Consider the following 11,523-nt stretch of genomic DNA (forward strand, 5'->3'; position numbering starts at 1 on the left):
GCGCATTCGAAATTTAAAATCTTAACTGATTTGATATTAAGTAGTCTGTTCTTACTTATGGGCATTTTCAGAATTTGGGACCCCCCAATTAGCGTGGTTCGTTCTCAAAAAAGTGGCACCGTCAGGGTAAAGTGAATGAAAAAAAATGAAAATGGTTTTTTGTACCTTTTTGGATTTAAATATGTTTTTGAGTGCATCAATGATACGGAATTTGCAGGAGGGAACGAAATAGTCGTAAAAACGTAGAACTTATAGCGAGTTGAAATTTTAGACATACAGGAGAAAGTGAATAGACAGGGTAGCAGGGAAAACGTGGCAGGATAAAGAGAGTTTGAATAAAAAAACAAGTTTACCACTAATAATTCAACGTATATCGACTATTATGATTTCGTTAGGATTCAATTTTTTTTCTTTAAGTAGAAACAAAAGCAAAAAAAAAGTATTTTTTTAAACAATATCCATTATTTTTTATTCAGTACAGTAAGTGATATCTGATTATTATTTTCAGTCACGATGCCTGTAGTGTGACTGGTAGAGAATGCCTTAAGGCATTATGTACACCATTTTGTACTTTTTTATGTGCAATAAAAAATAAATAAATAAGTACCTACAATCACAGTCTTGTAAAACAACAAAGCACATATCATGATTCACAATGTGAGTTGTACTTGTGCATGTAATGCCTGCAATGGCTGCCCCAGTGGAAGAGTTGGTTCGTCTCCTTGATGTCTCCTTGGTAACATATGTCGAGATAATGAGGTCAGTATTTAAAATGAGGGCCACTCTAGGGCCGGACGGTGTGCCTTGGCTCTTTAAACATCTTGGAAGTAGATTACGTGGCCACATTGACGACTGCCTCCGAGAGGGTATAAATTCTCGTTGGAAGGTGGGCAGACTGTGCCTTTCGAAAAAGGGTAGTCCAGCTGACTGTCCCTTAGGATACCGTCCCATTGCCCTCCTAGATGAAACTGGCACGATGTTGAGCGCATCATCGTAAGTCTCATCTACTGCTGTGCACGCATTTTGAAAGACACGTGCCCAAACATCAGAGATCGGGTTCTGGGAGGAGCGATAGACGCAATTGATGCGCTGCATAAATACAGCGGTCTGGTAGCAGAGAAAAGGCAGGGAGCTATCGCAGTATCTCTTGACATTGCCAATTACTTCGGCTTTCTTCCTTATGTGGTAATAAAATAGGCGCATTGCTTCCACGATGCGCCTTTCTATTTGAAGATCATCATTCACCATAGGGCATTACCTTGCAGATAGAGTACTGCTCAATGAATCAGGAGGAAGATGCCTAGAAAGACGAATGGAGTGTGGTGTTCCTACCGGCTGCGCCATATAAACGTATAGGGACAGGTCAATGAGACTACGTGCTCAAATCAAGACTGACTTCTTTATTCTTCTTCTTACCCACATGCATATTCATAATAATCATAACCTACCCACAGTTTTCCACAGGGGTCGGTACTGGGCGCCTGCTCTGGAGCATTGGCTTTGACTTGGCTATCAGAGTAGTCCAACTTCTCCGCATGATCACCATTTGTTATGCCGATGACACAATAGTAGCCGTGAGGGGAAGAAAGTACCAGGATAATAAGGAGAGCCACAGTGGCAACTGAGCTCACAGTTAGGCGCATTAATTTGTTTGGGCTTGCGGTGTTACTTGCCACGACCGATGACGTGGTTTTCGAAGGAAAGGTTGGCTTCTGCCCGAAGAAAGTGATTGCTGCCGACCTAGCCAAAATGATAATCGTTGACGCTATACGCCGATCGAAATGCAATCTGGTTCTGTAATGCCTATATGCAAGAGCGATAGGGATGTTGCCTTGCCTATTGGCGGTGAGGCGGTCCCTCTTACGCCCCAAATTAAGTACTTGGGCTTAAATTTAAACCAAAATTGGTACTCCGAGGAACATTTTATCAAATTGGTTCCTAGCCTCGTCGGGACTGCTTCGGCGCTGAGCAGACTATTGCCCAATATCGAAGGACCCAATGCCCCATATCGGCGCTTATATGCGAACGTCATCCGCAGCGTGTATACAAAATTTCAGCTCAGTCGGTTGAATATTTCTGCTTCAAATTGGGTTGCAAGATTTGACCTCAACATACATACAAACATACATACATACATACATTGCAAGTTAGTAAAAACCATGTCAAAATAGCTTTTTTTTTACTTGTATTTCTTTATCCTGTCAACAGTCACTTTACCCTGCAGAGTGATGGCAGGATAAAGTTACACAGGGTGTAGTGAAAATCCGATTAACTAGATATTATCTCCGAAACTGTTGATAATACAACTGTCATAATTTTAATATACATAGTTATACTTCAATACAACATTAAAATGTTATTGGTAAAAAAACTGCCGTATTAATATTTTAAAATAATCATGCCAGAATAAAGTGGACATACCTGTTACAAACTCCGAACGTCACACTTTGAAAACTTCTAACCACAAGACCGCAGCACCTCACACACAAACCTTTACACCGGCGGCTAGAACCATACTGGCTACGTGTTTTACGTATATTAGGGCCTCAATAAGACTTTCTGTGTGTGAGTGAGGTGCAATACCGCGGACGCACAGGATATGGAGAAAATATCGCTGGACAAACTTTGAAGGTGAAAATTAGTGTTCAAAAGTAATCGAAACATCCGGTGCAACGTATATTTAAGAATATAGTAGTCTATTCTCTACAAAAAACGATATTTTATTATCATAAAACTGCAATTTAATAATCTATAGAGCGAAAACTTGAGCAGTGTCGCGTTGTGACAAGGCAGGGTACAGTAGAAAACGGTCTTCTTTATTTTTTTTTTTTTTACAAAAGTATTATATTTATAGAAAAAATATGTGTTGGCCTCGATGTGTCACGTTAATGCCTACTTATGAAAATTTTAATTATATGTGAAAATTATATATTTCGCATACTTTCTATTCAAAAACGTGATGGCAGGGTACGATGCCACTATTTTGAGAATTACCCGCGTAAGTTGTTAACAAAAATTAACTCGCTGTCAGTTTTGTGACGACAATTAAGCGTAAAATCTGTCTAAAAATTTGCTTAAAGTTTATGTAATTAACACAAAAACAATATTTTTATAGAAATTTCATACTTAATTATCGTCATAAAACTGACAGTGAGTTAATTTTTGTTAACAACTTATGCTAATTGGGGGCCCCGAATTCTGAAAATGCCCTTATAAAAGGTAGGTACTTACATACAATCACACGTGTTTCCCACAAAGAGGCAGGCAGAGCACATGAAACCATTCCAGTTTCTGTGCCACTCTTGGCAAAAAAGAAAAAAAAACCCATATCTCACAGTTCGACTTTTATGACATCAACGGGAAGAAAGGCGGTGGTGAACTGGTCAAATTCTCAACCCTCCACCACACGGTTATAAGGTTTACAGGACCATGAAAATTTGTTGGATTACGTTTGTGCACATTCGGTGTCGATTACAGCGTGAAAGAAAAAAAAATGCTGATTTTTTTTTTTTTCATAAATGAGCTTACTCTTGGAAACAGACTAGCCAAAGTCAAAGACGTGGCCAACGGTGGACTGAGTTCGACTAGAAGATGCCTGTTCACTCTTTATTTGAAGGTTGCCGGGTTATATGAGCTCGGAAATATAGCCACCAGCCACCGGCAAGGAATTCCATTCCTTGACAGAATAAGAAAAGAACAAGCAAAGCGCTTCGTGAAAATTAGCGGAATTTTAGTTTTGGCCATTTTATTTTGTGTTGTTCTCTTCGTGTGTGTGTTTTGAGTAATCTATGTTACACTTTTTTTTCTCTTAAATATTCTCTTTTATCTTTTATTTAACTAGCAATTTATGAACATTTGCAGTCTTTTCGGAAAGAGAATGTATTACCTTTGCACAGTAAACGTCAATGTGACTTCTGTGGCAAATATAATACCTACGTTTTTAATAAGTCAGGGTTCTAGAGTGGCCTAGGATTCAAATTGGTTTACCGTATGTAACTATGTATCGGTTATTTAACTATTCAAATGTAATAAGTTTTTTTTCTACTCGTCGACTGTAATCTGTCAATTAGGACACCACAGACTAAACTGTAAGTGCTAACTTTTCAGTGTTGGATACTGTATGGCAGTTCCGACTCAACTATAATAATCTCATTATAGTTGACTTTTAGTTAACTGTAATAATTTCAAAAATAGAATTTCATACAATGTCTATACTAATTTGCGATACCTGGCAAATTTCTCTGCATATGAAACACATTTTTTTTATCTGTCGCGTTATCGGGCAATCAGAGACGGTTATTACAAACAATTGGTTGCTAGGTAATTCGATGTTGATTTGATACAACGGTGACGGTGAACGACGCTATTAACATTAATTTCAACTTGCATGAATGATGATATTTCCGTCCATTGATGATGAAGATGATGACTCGTAGAAAAAGTATTGTATACAATAGTGATATAATTAAGCTTTTCACTCTCGTATTACCGTACTATTAGGCCACTCAGCAAGCTTCGTGGCCTAAACATGGTACTCGACTGAAAAGCTTTGTATTATATGACGATTGTATAAAATACTATTATTAAACATCAAGTTAAGATTTCGAGAATTCGAATCCTCCAACTGCACGAGACGCGCCATGGCCTTGGCGACTGAAATCGCTGCGCGCCTATCTGGCCACTCTCGTGGCATTGATAATATTTAATATATTTGTGCAAATTATGTCTGTGTTTCATTTCTGTATTTTAAAACTTATTATAAAAGGTTATACGCTAATTAAACCAGAGTCTCTACTGTGAGTTTTTGACGACTTACCCCCTTATTCATAAACGTTATTCAGAAAGGAACAAACGAACTTTATCGGCTTGAAAACTTTAGTGAACGTTTATGAATTGTTACGTATCGTTTATGAACGTTAATATTGTTTATGTTTAGGGAGTTATAAATGAAATGACATTCATTGAGGAGAAAGAGAACAGGGGGGTTACCATGACGTACTAAAGACGTTCAGTTTAGGTTGAGAGAAAGGGACACAGCTATAGCAGTTACATAGCTCCGTCCCTCTCTCTAAACCTAAACTGAACGGCTTTAGCACGTCATGGTAACCCCCCAGCGCGCTCAAACGATTCTCAAAAACTCAAAATTGTGCACTGTACATATTTTACAATTAGTTACTTCAAGATGATGAAAATACCTGATTCGAACTTTGATATTCATCCGTAATTTGCTCTAAATACGATATGGGTCGGATATGGCAATGTCAAAATTGACGTTTTCGTTTGAAGTTAGAATTGGTCCAAATATTAAATAATGCTTTCAGAGGCTGCTGAACAATGTATGTTCACTTCACTCGTAAAATTGTTTGCAACTACACAAACTTTATTGTAAAGACATCAACATTTTATGACACTATTTTCTATCTGCTATTTCCACTAGTACTGCTATTTCACATGTGACGTCACGTGAAAAAGCTGGAAACAAAATGCAAAGCGAACGTGTGAGCGACTCGTATGGAAAACGAAAGTCTCCGAGTTTCATTCAGACGAAGTTGGCGGGTTCGCGAGCGCATGTTGGAAGCAATTGTGCACACAGATGGACGCGACATTATTATTACAAAACTAAATGTCTGCCGTTTTGAGGATCTAGGTTATGTATGGATTCAGTAGCATACATCATTAAAAAAAAATCTTGGTATTGGTGCCTAAAGACGCTAGTGTTTCTAAATTTAACGATGCATTTTGGAGCCGCAAGCTTTCTTATACAGTACCTACTTGTAGTTAAGACACAGACTCCGTTGATAAGGCAACCTTGTGAGTATGGATGAGGATCGTAGCGTAAAGGACTTTCCTATCGTACTCTCCAGATATATGTATGTAGGATATTTGACGATATAATCAAAGTTACGTTTTATCGTTAGAGATGGTGGATCGGCACGGTAGCTGGTCTGTGCGAAAACCATACTTTGAAGTTTAAAACTGTAGCTGCAGCGGTTGTTGCGGTAACGCTGACAGTGAGATTAGCGTCACCACTGCTTATTGAGTGATCAGTAAAACACTCTAATCCAGACAATAATATGATGACAATTGTTTAATCTTCTCATATATTTGAAAACCACAAGGAAAATCTCTAACGCCGCAGCAATAAGACCAAAAGATTAAGGCAGCTGCAGTCTATCATTGTCTGTTTACTGACTATCATTGTCTGTGTTGACCTACAGTAATGTTAAAATTATTAGGTAACTAGTGGTAAACAAGAAAATAACTAATGGCGTTTTATATTTAAAAAAAAAAACTATTTAAAAAGTCCTGAAAATCGGAAAACAAAAAGTACTTATTAAAATAAGAAACATGTCAAATCACAAATTGCATTTTCATTGTATTTACGTAAAATGGGATAGTCTAAACTGACGGTCTCCGCCCACGTTTTGTAAAACGCAGCAAATGACGAAAAAAACCATTTAGCAGATAAAAACTTATTCTTTGCATTAACAAAGGTTAAATTTGGGAGTCAACAGAAAATTTTACGATTTACATAATTATCTTTATTGCAGGTACACATCCAAATAGCTAAGTAGGTATTGCTATACATACGTACCTAGAAAACTTACTTATTTTTTTTTTTTGTAAGAACTTGAGTGAAAACCAATACCAATCAAGAATATCAAAATTCAACGAGATGAATATACAGAGCGACCCTATGTCCAACCCAAAATTATTCACAAGATCCCTAGAAATGGAAGCTGATAGGTTCCTTGTACCTTAGGTAGAGTGGGTTGGGTGGTGTTCTCTTTACCCTGGTGGCTACCCAATAATGGTGTTGTTCTCTTTACCCTGTCGGCCCCAGAACTTCGAAGAACCGGCGAAAGTAACAATCGTTGGCACCACGTGGCGTAAGAGCGATAATATATCCCGATAACTAGCTGGCTTAAGTATCCAAACAATTCTTAACTTCAAATGAATGAAAGCAACACACGACTGATGACAAACTTAGCTCATTACGTTGAGTAGGATAGATACTTAGGTAGAATAGAAGAGCAGACTGATATACCTTTTCCAGCAGAAAATGTGGTTCTGGCTGAAAAACAGCGCTGAATAATAGCTACATTTAATTTAGTTTTTAACATATTTACAAAATTATACAGCGAGCAAACTTAATAAGGGCAATAAATGAAACCAGGCATATAATTCAATATTGTTATCATTAAATAAGAGGTGTTTTTGATTTACTCTTAATTTTCACCCCATAATGAATTTTTGAAAAAAATCTCAGCACCAATGTACTGTAAACCTGGTTGCGATGACAATCAATGACAACTGTCAACGAGCGTTTAACGGGAGTGTGTTTGCATTACGTTGCGGGCCGAATTAATTTGTATGGATAAAAAATATTTTAATTTTAAGTAACAGTTATCTAATTACATTTTATACGTCCTATACTCACCACCGTTAAGAGGTTCGCCCGTATTAGGTTTACACCATGTATAAGAAACTAAGACTGAATTTTAAAGTATCAATTTAGTATTAGTTAAGTTTTTTTGTGTACCTACTTGCTAATTTGTTCATTCGTTTCTGTGGCAAAAAAGAAATTTCAATTTTAATTACAATTTCTAAATGTATACCAAAAAGGAACGAAATTATTAACTGTCAGTATCCAAACAAACTATTGTTTCATTTGCAGTCATAAAAGATAAAATTTCAAAACAAACACCTAAAAAAAGCACTTAACAAGATAGCGACATCGTTCTTTGTCCTTTTTCCTACATCCTAGCCCTGAAAGTTGGCGAGACTGAACTGTTTAATAACGTCTGCCACAAATTACGTTGAATGCTCCCGGTGCTCCAGTGCTCGGAGACTATAGTGAAACTTTATTTATTGCGTCATTAGGATTTGTATAGATACAGCTCGTTGAGACAAACGAGTACGTTACGGTACGATCTTGCTTCGAGTGATCGTTAACTCTAAAAAAAAGTATTGCTTGTTTTCAATACTTTAATCTAAAAAAACTATTGCTTATTTTCAATATTTTAATCTGAAAAATATTGCTCGTTTTCAATACGGTAAAGCGCCGGTACGACATGAGACGAGTGAATTATTTAAACACTAACCCCCTTATTCATAAACCTTCACTAAAGTTATCAAACCGATAATGTTCATTTGTCCCTTTCCGACGTATTGGGGTGATAGAAAGGGACAAACGAACTTTATCGGCTTGATAACTTTAGTGAACTTTATGAATAAGGGGTAAAGTACACAGCCTAACAATGAATTTTAATACCAGTATAGGTACCTCATGTGTAGTGTAATTTTATTTATTTATAATTTAATACTATTACGACGTTTTATATATAGCCTTAAGAGTAAACAACTAAACATATATCTAGTTTAATTAGTTTGTAAGCAATTATGTATCTTTGAGTTTTGAATAAATAAATTTATTATTATGTCTTTCCCATCACGGAACAATGGTATTCCGGACCTTTGGGAGGCGTGCGCGGGGCCAAAGCCAACGTGTAGAGGCCCTTTCGACACTTTAATGAAATGTAAGGGGTACACCGAACGGATGTTGCCCTTGCCCGTATCATGGGACACACGAAGAGGCAACACCCGCTAGGGTGTAAGGACTATTTGAGAGTTAATGCAATCTAAAATGAACTGGTCTATTTTGATGAAAGTGATGGACTAAATACTGGGCTATGGATAAAAAACCGGACGCCTGCCTAATAAAACGGTATCCAATTTTATTTCCGGCAGACGGTGACTCGTCCCCACAAGATGGGCCCCCACAAAAAGCGACATCCAAGATGGCTCAAGGGCAACACCGGTGTGAGAACTCAAGGGTGTCGAGAGGTGTACACCGCTTTCTGCCCAGTGGCTGTTAAGCCACTGTACCAACTCGCGTCTTATGCAAATTTTCACTTCCACCCCTGGGGCATGTAGCCCTAACGACTCCACTCTGGACGGCCAGCCAAGGCAAGCCAGAGGTAGAGAGTACTGTCCCACCCGCCCGCCTTACGGGTAACAGAACTCCCCATGCAGGAGCACTCGGGTACGTGGGGTCGCTGTTCCCCAACAGCTCGCCACAAGCTGCCCTGCGTTGACTGATTGCACTGGTAAAACCAAATTTATTATTTATTATTAATTTCCTTTATTCATCTTTTTTCTTATGCTAGGTTTTTTACAATATGAGTATAAAAGTAAAATAAAAAAAACACTTTCAAAACAATATAAAAACATATAAACATATTATAAAAAACCTAACCTAGGGTGCCGCCAGCAGCTAAAATTGGAACGATACAGAGAAGATTAGCATGGCCCCTGCGCAAGGATGACACGCAAAATCGTGAAGCGTTCCACATTTTTATAGATTCCATGGAGCCAGAACTCCTCCGACGAGTAGTCGAGGGCCTATTTCCGGAAGCGCCAGACTTTGTCCCACCGGCAATGGCCCCTCCAGTAGCGGAACCAGGGGAACCGCCCGTCATCCCCCCCATCACAGATGACGAAATAGAGTGGGCTACGAATCGGGTCAGGGCTACACGCAAAGCGCCGGGGCCGGACGGAGTGCCAGGAAAAGTGCTTTTCGTGGCACTTAAGTATCTTGGGAATCACCTCAAATCCCTCTTAGAAAACTGCCTTGAGGAAGGGCGCTTCCCGAGATGCTGGAAGGAGGGGCGATTGTGCCTATTACGCAAGGAGGGGCGACCACCAGACTCCCCCAACGGCTACCGCCCCATCGTGCTGCTGGATGAGGTCGGGAAGCTTTTTGAGCGAATTCTGGCCTCCCGTATTCAGCGGCACCTAGTGGAAACGGGCCCGAACATACATGCTTGCCAATTCGGGTTCCGCAGAGGACGGTCCACCATAGACGCTGTAGCCGCTCTGAGGGACTTCGGGGTGCTAGCAGCCAGCCAGAGGGAGGGAGTGGTGGCGGTGTCACTAGACATCGCTAACGCATTCGGGTCCCTACCCTACACCGTCATTGGTGAGGCACTCCGTTACCATGGAGTACCCCGTTATCTGACGCGCGTGGTGGAGCATTACCTGACGGGGCGGGTAGTACTTTATGAGCAAAGGGGTGTTCGGAGTGCGAGGGCGATGACATGCGGGGTTCCCCAGGGCTCTGTGCTGGGTCCCCTTCTGTGGAACCTCGGCTACGACTGGGTGATCCGAGGGGAGCAGCTTCCCCGCATGATCACCGTGTGCTACACGGACGACACACTGGTGGCCGTACGGGGAAAGGAGCTGGACGAGCTACTCAGGAGGGCGGCGGTGGCGACCGAGCTTACGGTACAACGCATAAAACTCCTGGGGCTACGAGTCGCCCTGCCAAAGACCGAGGCCATGGTCCTCGGACGGACGAGAGGGTGGGGACAGTTGCCGGAGGGCACTTCAGTCAGGGTGGGAGGTGAGTCTGTCCAGGTCAGAGCCCTCATTAAGTACCTGGGCCTTGTCCTGGATAGGAAGTGGACCTTCGAGGAGCATTTTGCTAGACTGACTCCCCGTCTCGTAGGTGCTGCTTCGGCCTTGGGTCGCCTACTGCCTAATCTGGGGGGGCCGAATGCTCCATGTAGGCGGTTATACGCAGGAGTCGTCCGGAGTATGGCGTTCTATGGTGCACCGATTTGGTCTGGACACCTGACAAGACGCGCAAAGGCATTGCTCCGGCGGCCCCAGAAGTTCGTAGCTCAGCGGATGGTGAGGGCCTACCGTACTACCTCTTACGCAGCGGTATACCTCCTCGCCGGCACTCCACCCTGGGAGTTGGAGGCAGAGGTACTAGCGGAGAGATACCGACTGAGGGCAGAAGCCAGAGGGCGTGACGAGCTCCTGGACGCGGAGGAGGCCGAAAGAACGTCAAGAGCAGCCGCGGAGCGCCTGCGTCAGAGGTGGAGGGTTACCTTGGAGGATAGCCACTATGGAACCCGAACTATAGAGGCTATTCTCCCAGTAATGGACAGGTGGGTTGATCGGAGGAAGGGCGCCCTGACTTATCGGGTCACGCAGATAGTGTCCGGACACGGGTGTTTCGGACACTATCTGCATAAAATACAGAGAGAACCGCGGCCTCAGTGCCACGAGTGCGGTGTGGCGGACGACACGGCCCAACACACTCTGGAAGAGTGCACTCGTTGGGCCGTGGAAAGAGCTACCCTCAGGGCAGAGACGGGAGCGGCGGACCTCTCGCTACGCGGCGTAGTAGAGACTATGCTGGGTAGCGAGAGAAAATGGATGGCGGTGGCCTCCTTCTGCGAAGCAGTCATGTCGCGGAAGGAGGAAGCAGAGAGAGAGCGAGAGGCAGCTGTTGACGCTCCTCCACTATGACGAAAGCGGCAGGGTCGAAGGCGGAGAGCGTACGCTCGCCTCGAGCCCTAGAGGGGCCATGCCTCATATGTGATGCCGGGAAGGGGGATCAAGCGTTTCCGATCCTCCTTTACGATGCGGGTGCCCTGGTCAGGGCTACCGGAGAGCGCAGTGGTGAAGTGAAACGTTCCGAACCCAGTGCGCTCTCACAACGGAAAAGAG

The 11,523-nt window shown here is 42.0% G+C and overlaps 1 pseudogene; it reads left to right on the forward strand.

Annotated features, from left to right (window-relative positions):
* Positions 1-9,263: 9,263 nt before the first annotated feature.
* Positions 9,264-9,360, forward strand: LOC125225006 (annotated as a pseudogene).
* Positions 9,361-11,523: the final 2,163 nt, after the last annotated feature.

This window comes from Leguminivora glycinivorella, chromosome 3, assembly GCF_023078275.1.
Source record: "Leguminivora glycinivorella isolate SPB_JAAS2020 chromosome 3, LegGlyc_1.1, whole genome shotgun sequence".
In the NCBI taxonomy this organism is placed as follows: domain Eukaryota; kingdom Metazoa; phylum Arthropoda; class Insecta; order Lepidoptera; family Tortricidae; genus Leguminivora; species Leguminivora glycinivorella.